Below are 12,372 nucleotides of genomic sequence, written 5' to 3' on the forward strand. Positions count from 1 at the left end.
AGGTATGGATTTTTTCTTATTTAACAGTCACTGATTCATATGTCATCACTTATAATTTGTTGAGTGCAAGTTTAGCTGTGGATTGACCAGATTCTGCACACTGTTCCAATCTCACCAATATCAATACATGATGTACAAAATCTGCTCATGAAAAGTGAGGAATTTTGTTTACAGTAAGAATAAGCTTTGATCCGCCTGGTTTTGCCAAGGCTCCTTGGTGTCTTACTCAGTCAAATGCAGCAACTCTCAATTGCCAGCATCCAGCTTTTGCTTCCAGTCCTGGATCAGAGCTGGAACAAGGTTAGAACCGCATGGTTCTGACACAATCAAACTAAACATTGAAGCTCAGTTTATTAGTAGTCGGCGTCACCAATTTTTGAAATCTTTATTAATTGCGATTTGAATTTAAGTTATTGCAATGCAAATGACCATTTATCTTGTCTAGCATTTTGTAGCTTAAATATTCTTGCTAATGGAAGCATATTTGTGAAGCGATTATTTTTCTCATCTTAATTGATGTAATTTTCCTAGCCTACATGAAGTGGGTGATAAAAGGCCATCAGGATCATTTAAGCCGGCCCAGATATTCCATGTTGACACCCACCCAGCCCGCTGGCTACCCCTGCTGTCTCCAAACCAAAACCAAATTCTTTAGAAAGGCATGTAGGAAGTTTATTGCTGGAGGGCCTGGTGCAGCAAAGATAGAATCAGATACTCAAAGATGTGTAAATAACAACAAATATATCACCTTGCGTCACTAGTTTGAAATAGTTTTTTTCAATTTCCTTTTTCTATTATAGCTGTTTGATTCTGCAACTTTGGAACACTTGAAAACATTCAGGACTGAACGGCCTGTGAATTCAGCTGCTATTTCACCTATTGTGGAACATGTAAGTTGTTTAATTAACATACGTGAATTGTGTTTTTTTTATTGATGGGACGTGGGCATTTATTGCCCATCCGTAATTGCCCTCGAACCTCGCTGAGACATTTCAGAAGGCAATTAAGAATCAACCTCATTGCTGTGGGCCAGGTAAGGACAGCAGATTTCCTTCCCTGAAGGATGTTAGTGAATGGTTCTGTTGTCAACATTTCAATCCCATAATTTGAATTCAAATTTCACCATCTGCTGTGGAGGGATTCAAACCCGGGTCACCAGAGAATAAGGCTGGATTACTAGTCCAGTGACCAATACCACTACGCCCCATGTGCATGAATACTTCTTAATAAACACAAGTGCAGTTCAGCTCACTTGTGTAATGTACCTTTTATTGCTAGTAATATTTCCTTCCCAAACTACAATACTCAGCTTAGTTGATGTTCCTTCCCTTTTTGTATTTAGGGCCATGCGTAATTATCGATGTTTCTTCTGCACGGTAACTCCTGGAACACCCCCTGGATCATTTACACACCGTTTTATTTCCGTGCACTGTAAACTACAAAAAGAATGGTAGAACAAGTAGATAGCTCACCAATGTGACTATTCCCTATTCTAAGTGCAATTTAATCAATAGAAAGTGCTTGGAAGTTTCTAACTAGCTCCTTCTGCCAGGGAGTCAGAAGTTATGGGGGGCAGGCAGGGAAGTGGAGTTAAGGTCATAATCAGATCAGCCATGATCTTAGTGAATGTGCAGAGTGGGCCGAATGGACTACTATTGATGATCCTGCGAGGAAAGTACGATAAAAATGATGCAGCATTTTGATATAAAAACAAATTACTTCTATAGTTCATGCAAATTTATATAAATGTTACATAACTGATCCTGTTGTGTGAAGTAAAAGTTCATTTGATCAGTTTCTATTTTACACGATTCCATTATATTCCAAAATATTTTATAAAATAGCGATATTAATTCCTTGGGAGCAGCTTCAATTATGAGCCCATGGTGAAGTATTAAGCTGTTGTGGAAGGCATTGTTCTTGTTGCTATCACAAGTTTCAGCATGCTTTTACTGATGTTTAAAATGGTTAATTGGGGTTAAAATGAGTTCAGGTTATGTAGCTTGATTCATTACAGTTCATGCCACTCATTGTCTTTAACCTTCATGTTTCCAGCTCATTGTACTTTCTGTTTTGATTAGTACTGATGAGTGCAATTCTTGTGAAAGCGCTGTGACAGACAATGATAATACCTGAGGAACGATGTTTCCGTTAAACTTCCAGAGCAGAGAAATGGTTAAAAATAGATTGTAAATTTTCAAACTTTTTTTACAAGCTTTGTTTCAGTTTCTCATGGAGTTGAGGGGTGAAAGTTCTGCGCGGTGAAATGTAAATGATTTATTCATTTAGAAAGTAACATCCAGGGATAAAAGTTTTTTTTAAATGGTATTCATACTTGAAAATATTTAATGAATTTTTGGAGGTGGAAAAGGACTTTTTACGATAAAGTCAAAGGCACAAAATGCAAATTAATTTTAGGGAATTTGTTTAGTAGTTGAAGCATATGATCTGATTTGATGGTTGATAAATTAATAGTTTGTCAAATGCTTGTAAATAAACTTCATTCCATGACTTCCATTTATCTCTAGTGTTCAGTTGGGAACAGCACGACTGTATTTAGAGTAGGCTATCTCAGAAAGGATTAGTATTCCACTTAAATCTCAGTTACACTTCATTTAATACATTGCAATGTTGAAGGCTACCTTTCACTTTTGGCTTGCAGCTCTATTTTTCACACAAGTTGCAGTCTTTTCCTACTGATGATGTAGATAGAGGAAAGCTGATACTGCGATCATTACCTCTATGGGTACAATAACTGACTCGATACATCACCCTTTGTAGACATTCAGCTTAATGGAAAAGGTCATTTTCAATTAAGCTGTTTCTGCCTCAGTGACTTAGAGATGAAAGTTATTCAGGTGTTGGTACTAATGTTATCTGCCTGGCTACTTGCTGAGACCTGCTCTGAGATTGACGCAACTGCTTCCAATTTTAATCCTCTAAAAGAACAGTGCTTTCTACCACAGTTTAATATTTTACTACGGGTTTATAATTTAAACCGCTCTCTACACATTTCCCTCAGCTCATTCTTTGCAAGGGATGGAAGATGACACAACCCATAGCTACTTTGTCTGAGTTCAGAATGCAAAGACCCTTTATCTGTATAGACTCTGCTACTCTGCATATCCCACAATGGAAAGATATTTGGGATATAACTAATTCGCATTCTATTTAGAAAACTACTGGATATTATGAGACTATCTGCCTATATCGAGACTGACAGGCAGATTCTGGTTTGTGAAAGAACCACAGGAACGGAATTAATATTTCTCATTTCATATTTTTATTTTACGCCAGAACTGATGTCCAAGTTAGAGTTGATAATACCATTACTTTGTCTAAATATACAAAAATTAAAGCCCGTGGGATATTAACCAATGTTTAATATTGCCTGCTGATTAAAAACAAATATTTTAATCTAAAATATCTAGCAGTAGTTAAATTCTGGCCTGGGGAATTGTTTTAAACAGTGTAGCATCTCCTTGATTGGTTTCTGTACCTGAGATGAATACCGATCCATGTTTCCGCAGTATGAGCTGTACGTGATTCTCCTGTAGGTGTGACTCCTCCACTCACCCGAGGAAGGAGCAGCGCTCTGAAAGCTCATGATTCCAAATAAACCTGTTGGACTTTAACCTGGTGTTGTGAGGCTTCCTCCTGTAGGTGGTCAAACCTGTTGTTTCCACAGGTTTCCCCAAAACTGAAAAATGCTACATCTCCTCAAGTGGGAGAAACGTGTTTAATGAAACACTTTTTAAAGCAGTATAATCACTGAAAGTAAATAACAGGTTCTCGTGACATTCAGTTTTGTCCTGCGATTTACAGTTGTAACAAAATCTTTATCTAGATCGAGGATTTCTCCTTGTGGTCGTGTAGCCTGAGAGACAGGAATCTAGCCTGCAATGCCAAACAGTTTAGCTCTAACATCACTCTACCGTATTCATGAGTTTCTCCAGTTTGAATGTTGTGCATAGATTCTACATCAAAGCACCAGGATCTTTTAGTATGGGTGGCTTGGGTTGTGTGTAAATTAATCAGAATATTAATTTGAATTTCTTTACAGCTCATCAGCCACAACATCAAAAAACTTTGCCGATCTAGATTAACTGCTAGATCAGGGCTGCCAACAGAAATGACGTGTCGGATAGAAGCATAGAACTAGAAGCAGGAGGAGACCATTCGGCCCTTCGAGCCTGCTCCGCCATTCATTTTGATCACGGCTGATCATCGATTTCAATATCCTGATTTTCTCTCTCTCTCTCTCTCTCTCTCTCTCTCTCTCTCTCTCTCTCTCTCTCTCTCTCCCTCCCCCCCCCCCCCATATCCCTTGATCCCTTTAGCCCCAAGAGCTATATCTAATTTCTTCTTGAAATCAGACAACATTTTGACTTCAACTACATTAGGTGGTAGTGAATTCCACACATTCACCACCCTCTGGGTGAAGAAATTTCTCCTCATATTGCAGACTGATTCTGAAACCATTGCTATAATGGTTTACAGCTAACACTGGGTTTCTTAGGCAACATTTTTGATTATTAACACAGCTGTCATCAAATTTTACTCTGTCAAGGTTAAAGTGTCATGTAATTTTGTGACCCAACACACTGTTCATGTGAAATTAAATCATCCTGAGTACGACTCATTTCTGGGTTAAGTCATGTAACAGGATCTTCAGGGCATATCTGTACAGTAGCAGTGTTCATGAAAAATGACACACTTTCCTGTTTAATTGACCATATCCAATGCTGAACTAAACAGTGATGAGAGCACCCTTTGCAATGCATGCAGTGAACATTAAAGGGTGATTGTTTTTTTTTTGTTAAACCTTGATGGTGTGCAGGTTGGTTTGTATTTTATGGCCTGAGGATGTTTTTTCATGTGGAAGATTTTTACCTGACTCTGCATAATTTGAAAGCTGATGTATTAACAAGAAGCAAACCTTAACAGTTGTAATATACACCTGATCATTGCAATTCTCCTCAATTAGGCTGCATTCTGCTTATTGTCAGTATATGGGGAGGCAGTGGCATTATCACTGGACTAGTAATCCAGACACCCCGGGTAATGCTCTGGGAACCTGGATTTGAATCCCACCATGGCAAATGGTGAAATTTGAATTCAATAAAACCTGGAATTGAAAGTCTAATGATGACCATAAAACCATTGTCGATTGTCGTAAAAACCCATCTGGTTCACTAATGTCTTTTCGGGAAGGAAATCCACCGTCCTTCTGGTCTGGACTACATGTGACTCCAGACCCATAGCAATGTGGTTGACTCTCAAATGCCCTCTGAAAGGGGAGATGGGCTTAGGCAATAAATGGTGGCCCAGCCAGCGACACTCACATCCCATAAAATTAATTTTAAAAAATACAGAATATTACATGTTTCGATGCCTGGGCATCATTCCCTTTTAATAAATTGCCAAAGGCCATTGCATCTTAGAACATCCTTTGCAAATCTGACGAGTGAATGACGTTATTAATATTATATTCTTGTAGTCTGCTTTGGTTAATTGTCTCAACACTAGATTTTGATTTGACAGGTTGTCCTTGGTGGTGGTCAGGAAGCAATGGATGTTACAACGACCTCCACCAGAATTGGCAAGTTTGAGGCCCGGTAAGCAGCAGATACTGGTCTGGAATTAATTCACTGACCTTCACTTTGATATGTCATCTGCTAGTTTTGTGAGTTTAGCCTAACAATGCTTTTGTTATTTATGAACGCGTCTAAGATGGTGTTACTGGTATCCAGTTCGTTCAGTAAGCTTTGTGCCCTACTCTCAGTTAATTACAGTAAGAAATCTCACAACACCAGGTTAAAGTCCAACAGGTTTATTTGGCATCACGAGCTTTCAGAGAGCTGCTCCTTCATCAGGTGAGTGCTAATGCACCGACTGCCACTCACCTGAAAGCTCCGTAAACTCGTGATTCCAAATAAACCTGTTGGACTTTAACCTGATGTTGTGAGACTTCTTATTGTGCTTACCCCAGTCCAATGCAGTTCATCTCCACATCACCTCAATTAATTAGGAGTAGTATTGTGCACCACTGGGAGACTTTCCAAAGTGCAGCTTGGAAGTCTTGCGTCTTTGAAAAGTTTGCTTTCAGAAGAATGTGATTAGCTGCTGCCGTGCCAATTTTTGAATTAGGAAATGTCTGCTTAAATCTTGTACTTGTGATTTCGCAGTGGAAAAAGATTAGCTGTTACTGCAGCTTTGCCTCTATGCTAGACATTGTTCCATTGCACATTTTTTATTCTTTTTGTTTTATAAAGCCACTATGGAATTGTATTGTCCAGCCTGAAGTGTTGTTGCATCATCTGTGCAGAAGCTGAATTTGGGGACAGTTCAGTCGAGCTTTATTGCCTGCTCCCTATTTCAAAACTCAACACAAACCTGCAACTCAACCAGGAACTTTCTGTTCTTGATAACGGAGACAGAGAATTTACTTTGTCTTCAAAACAGCTCTTTATAATTGTTCTAAATTAAAATTGTCATCAGTAATCTGAGTTGAGGGACTTTATTGATCGAGTGTTTAACCAAATTTTTCCACTTGGTTTCCTGATTGCAGGTGGCTGTGACTGAGTTTCAATCAATACGGTTCTGTATGGCCACTACAACCTGTCTATTGTGACATTGGGTAATTTGTGTTTTGGCCATCGTTAATGAAGCTGATATTAACCAGAGATGAGGCAGAATGCTCAAACATATTTAGTTTTTTATCTAAAAATGAATTTGCAGCCCAACTTTGAGGAAAGAGAAGCTGTCAGCAAAGGCACAAGATCGTGCTGTTGGATGTTTGCAGGGGTAATGTTCGGAGTTGCCAAACAATCAGGTTATTTCACTCCTGGCGTTACAGTGTACTTGGGGGCTGTTGTCCATCGATAGCTATGGAATGAATAGGTATGTGTGTGATAGTTTAAATCAATTCCTTTTCCTTTTGTAGGTTTTTCCATTTGTCATTTGAAGAGGAGTTTGGTAGAGTCAAGGGTCACTTTGGACCAATCAACAGCGTGGCTTTCCACCCTGATGGGAAAAGGTTAGTACAGTCATTTGAAACTTTCTCATATTGAGTTGCACTGAAACTAGCAGAAGATGGATTTTCATTTTATTGTTTTAGATCCTGAATGTCACACATGTGGGTGGTACAGTGGTTAGTACTGCTGCCTCACAGCTCCAGGAGCCCGGGTTCATTCAAGCCTTGGGTGACTGTCTATGTGGGGTTTGCACATTCTCCCCGCATCTGCATGGGTTTCCTCTGGGTGCTCCGGTTTCCTCCCACAGTCCAAAGATGTGAAAGTTGGGTGGCTTGGCCATGCTAAATTGCCTTAGCGTACCACAATAGGTTAAGGGGATTAGCGGGGTAAATATGTGGGGTTACAGGAATAGGGCCTGGGTAGATTGCTCTGTTGGAGGATCGGTGCAGGCATGATGGGCTGAAGGGTCTCCTTCTGCACTGTAAGGATTCTATGATCCAAATAGACCTATTCCAGGCACATTTTATTTCCATTCAGGAATGTTCAGAGAGAATTTGTCTCATGGGGCTTCTTGTTTTCCTTGTTCTGAGAGTATGTAGGAAACTAAAGGGATTTTATATTTAACTGCTAGCACATTTAAAGATAGTATAGATATGTTAGTTTACATGGCTTTAGTTTACATTTTAATGCAAACAAATTATCATTACATAAATTACACAACTGGACCGAATGGCTGACTGCTAAGAAGATATTCACAGTGGCATTTGAAAAATTATCTTTACCATTTTACAGGTGTCTTAGTAACATGATGGAGGAAATTAATTTAGTAGATTGGTGTGGTAAGGGTTTGAATTTGCCAGAACAGATTGAATTCTGGAAAGCTCTTACTAAAACACTCCAAGAACGACAAACTGTCTGAGTGAAGAGTGGGGGAAAGAAGGAATGAGTTCCACAAACTCAATTCCAAAGTTGTTGATGTGGATATCTGCACCAATCTTTGTACCTAAATGTTTGCCCTGTTTTCTAATACAAATTTTGGAGAAGACGAGAACGTACAAGGATCTAATCTAATCAATACTTGTTCTTCTTTATAGTTACAGTAGTGGAGGTGAAGATGGTTACGTGAGGATACATCATTTTGACCCACAGTATTTTGAATTTGAGATGGAATTTTAAGGAGGGATCATTGTTTTCAAATTGTATTTCAAGATTTATTTTGTTAAATAGAGGAATACAAAAGAACATTAACATCATTTACTTAACATCGTTAACATCAATTACTCTGTAATTCATTTATTCAATTGTTCTACTTCATTGGACATTTACAAAGCAAACATACAATTTAAATACAAAATAACCCAAATCATTTTACCCTTTTTAATTTGGTGTCATTTTGCAGATGCGTAATCTGGACCAAATTGCAAAGGTCGCCAAAAGAATTGTTTTTTATGAAGTTGGAAAAATATGTAATTCCGTTACCTTGTAAGTTATATTCGGAATTAGAGCACTGGCATAAAGGACTGTTTCACCAATGTTCTGAAATAAAAATCAGCCATTTGAGCACCAGTTTGTTATCTGTGGAGTTATTTTAAACCAGTATTGTCCACATTGTTGAAATGATTTAATGTTCAGGCTCTTGTACCTGATTTGATTTTGTGAATAGTGAAGACTTTACAAATGCAGAGTACTTGTGAAAGAAAGATGTTCGAACCGGATTTTTCATATTTCTCGGCTTCATGGCCACAAATGAATCATATCTTGCGACAAAAGTTGATCCTGAGTGGGTTTCGTTGTACAATTGATTTGGCCTTTTTTTGCTAACCGTAAGCCACGAATAATTGATTTAAAAAATATCTTGCCTTGATCTTATTGCATATGTTTTGGAACAAAGAAAATTACAGCACAGGAACAGGTTCTTCGGCCCTCCAACAGTTAGATATTTCTATTGATTTGCATATAATCTCAACCAAGCATTTTGTGTAACTTGTTTAAGAAATGTACGTACTAGTTTTTGCATCCAGTACCAGTCTGTCTAAATTTTGGTCATGGCTGTCGTTGTCTGAGTGAAAAGTATTAATGACGATTTTATGAATTGGTTATTTTATGAATGGACTATATTATCAGCTGCTGATAGTTCAATCTTGAATTGTTGGGGGGTTCAGTGTAAACCTTTACATGATCCAACACGATTGTGATGGTTTGTTTGCAATCAATACCTATTATATATTCAGATTGGAAAGTCTCCTGATGAAGTTACAGCAGAACTTCAAAGGAATTTTGGGTCCAATTAACATAATATAGGCAAGTCTAAAAAGGCTTAATTCTTGTCAAGTATCAAGTAATGGCTTGGAACGGACAGGGAAGTGGGCATGTTCCTTTGCGAACCTGGTACATTTTGAGTTGATTTTTATGTGTTCAATTTTGGCTGACGATTTCTACACTGAAACCTTAATACAGCGACGTAAGCTTTTCATGCCTGTGTAAATAATTAGTATATATTGTCACATTTTTCAACAAAGGGTTTGAAAGGAAATGCATGAAGAGGGCTCATTGCAGTTTTTTATTTTGATCCGACTTGACGTCATTGCTGTTTAGAGTGGAGTTGGAGAGGCTGGATAGACTGGGACTTTTTTCTCTGGAGCGTAGGAGGCTGAGGGGTGATCTTATTAAGGTCTATAAAATAATGAGGGGCACAGATCAGCTAGATAGTCAATATCTTTTCCCAAAAGTAGGGGGAGTCTAAAACTAGGGGGTATAGATTTAAGGTGAGAGGGGAGAGATACAGAAGTGTCAAGACGGGCAATTTTTTCACACAGAGGGTGGTGAGTGTTTGGAACAAGCTGTCAGAGGTATTAGTAGAGGCGGGTACAATTTTGTCTTTTAAAAAGCGTTTAGATAGTTACATGGATAAGATGGGTATAGAGGGATATGGGCCAAATGCGGGCAATTGGGATTAGCTTAGGGGTTTAAAAAAAAAGGGCGGTATGGACAAGTTGGGCCGAAGGGCCTATTTCCATGCTGTAAACCTCTATGACCTCGATGTCAGTCTCCGGTTCCTGGAGATCATACTCCTGCCTCCAACCCCAATCTCTCTGAGCACTGCTGTCTTCAAAGCTCATTGGCCATCCATCAGCTAAATAGTTGGGAGAAAAGGAACAAGAAAATTGTTTTTTTAAATCATTCATGGGATGTCGCTGGCTGGGCCAGCATTTATTGCCCATTTCAGAGAGCTGAATGAGTTTTTATTTATATTCTTCCACGGAATTGTGTGTCACTGGCTAGGCCAGCATTTATTGCCCATTCCTTATTGTACTGCACTTGTGGTGGTGGGCTGCTGCCTTGAACCACTCCAGTTCATGTGGTGTACATACGTTCTCAGCGCTGTTAAGGAGGGGGTTCCAGGATTTTGACCCAGTGACAGTGAAGGAACAGCGATATATTTCCAAGTCAGGATGGAGCGTGGCTTGGATAATGTCCAGGTGGTGGTGTTCCCTTGAACCTGCTGCCCTATCCTTCCAGGTAGCGGGTATAGTGGGTTTGGAAGGAGCCTTGGTGAGCTATTAGTGCATCTTGTAGATGGTAGACATTGCTGCCACTGTGCGTCGGTGGGGAGCAGGGTGAGGGGGGATGGCGGCGGTGAATGTTGAAGCTGATCGATGAGTGCCAAGCAAGTGGGCTGCTTGGTCCTAGATGGTGTCGACCTTCTTGAGTGTTGGAGCTGCTTTCATCCATCACACTCCTGCCTTGTGCATTGTAAGAAGTCTCACAACACCAGGTTAAAGTCCAACAGGTTTATTTGGTAGCAAATACCATAAGCTTTCGGAGCACTGCTCCTTCGTCAGATGGAGTGGAAATGTGCTCTCAAACAGTGCAAACAGACAAAATCAAGTTGCAGAATACTGATTAGAATGCGAATCCTACAGCCAGCCAGGTCTTAAAGGTACAGACAATGTGGGTTGAGGGAACATTCAACACAGGTTAAAGAGATGTGTATTGTCTCCAGACAGAACAGCTGGTGAGATTCTGCAAGTCCAGGGGGAAAGCTGTGGGGGTTACTGATAATGTGACATAAATCCAACATCCCGGTTTAGGCCGTCCTCGTGTGCGGAACTTGGCTCTCAGTTTCTGCTCAGCGATTCTGCGCTGTCGTGTGTCGTGAAGGCCGCCTTGGAGAACGCTTACCTGAAGATCCAAGGCTGAATGCCCGTGACTGCTGAAGTGCTCCCCCACAGGAAGAGAACAGTCTTGCCTGGTGATTGTCGAGCGGTGTTCATTCATCCGTTGTCGTAGTGTCTGCATGGTTTCCCCAATGTACCATGCCTCGGGACATCCTTTCCTGCGGCGTATCAGGTAGACAATGTTGGCCGAGTTGCAAGAGTAGGTACCGTGTACCTGGTAGATGGTGTTCTCACGTGAGATGATGGCATCCGTGTCGATGATCCTTGTGCATTGTAGACAGTGAGCAGGCTATGGACAGTCAGGAGATGAGTTACTCTCTGCAAATATCCCAGCCTCTAGCCGCAGTGTTTATAGGTCTAGGCCAGTTTTTGGCCAATTGTATCACTCAAGATGTTGATAGCAGGGGAATTCACCAATGCTTTAATTCTCCCTTTTTGGAGATGGTTATTGTCTGGCACTTGATTGGCACAAATGCTATTGCCACTTAGCCCAAACCTGAATGTTGCCCAGGTCTTTCTGCGCATGGACAAGAACTGCTTCATTATCTGAGGATTCACAAATGTGCCATGTTCAGCACCAATCAACAAACATCCCCACTTCTGACATGATGGAAGGAAGGTCATTGATGAAGTAGCTGAAGATGGTTGGGCCTACAACACTACCCTGAGGAATTCTGATGTCCTGGACCGAGATATTTGACCTGCAAGAGCCACCACCATTTTTCTTTGTGCGGGGACATGACACTAACCAGCAGAGAGTTAACCCCCTGTTTCACTTAAAAGATCTTGGGGATAGTGTGTTTGATTGCAGTTTGTATCGATTTTAGCAAATCTTTCCACAAGATCTTACGTGGCAGACTGATCAGTAACTTAAACGCTTGAGAGATCCAAGGGAAAGTACCAAGTTGGATCCAAAGCAGTCTCATTGGCAGGAAGGAAAAGCTTACAATCAATGTGTTTTATAACTGGAATTCTGCTTCCACTGAGATTTAGCAAGACTCAGTATAGGGTTCCTTGCTGCTCATCGTAAATATCAATAATTCAGACCCATTAGTTCCAAATAGTCCCATCACGATTGACAGGTCGATCCTGGAGTCTCAAAGTCAATTGTCATTGGCTGTCGTAAATGTACAGAATTCGGGTTTCACATAATGATGAGCAAATCAGTTCATTAAAGTTTAAAGTTTATTTATTAGTGTCACATGTAGGTTTACATT

The 12,372-nt window shown here is 40.1% G+C and overlaps 1 long non-coding RNA gene across 1 annotated transcript; it reads left to right on the forward strand.

The window, feature by feature from the left end:
• Window positions 1–797: 797 nt before the first annotated feature.
• LOC144509451 (uncharacterized) lies at window positions 798–8,540 on the forward strand. The gene is made up of 4 exons (XR_013500464.1): window positions 798–890; window positions 5,545–5,618; window positions 6,947–7,039; window positions 8,072–8,540. It is a non-coding gene; the product is annotated as an uncharacterized LOC144509451 (long non-coding RNA).
• The last annotated feature ends 3,832 nt before the right edge of the window (window positions 8,541–12,372 follow it).

The sequence above is a fragment of the Mustelus asterias genome, chromosome 21, assembly GCF_964213995.1.
Source record: "Mustelus asterias chromosome 21, sMusAst1.hap1.1, whole genome shotgun sequence".
Classification (NCBI taxonomy): Eukaryota; Metazoa; Chordata; class Chondrichthyes; order Carcharhiniformes; family Triakidae; genus Mustelus; species Mustelus asterias.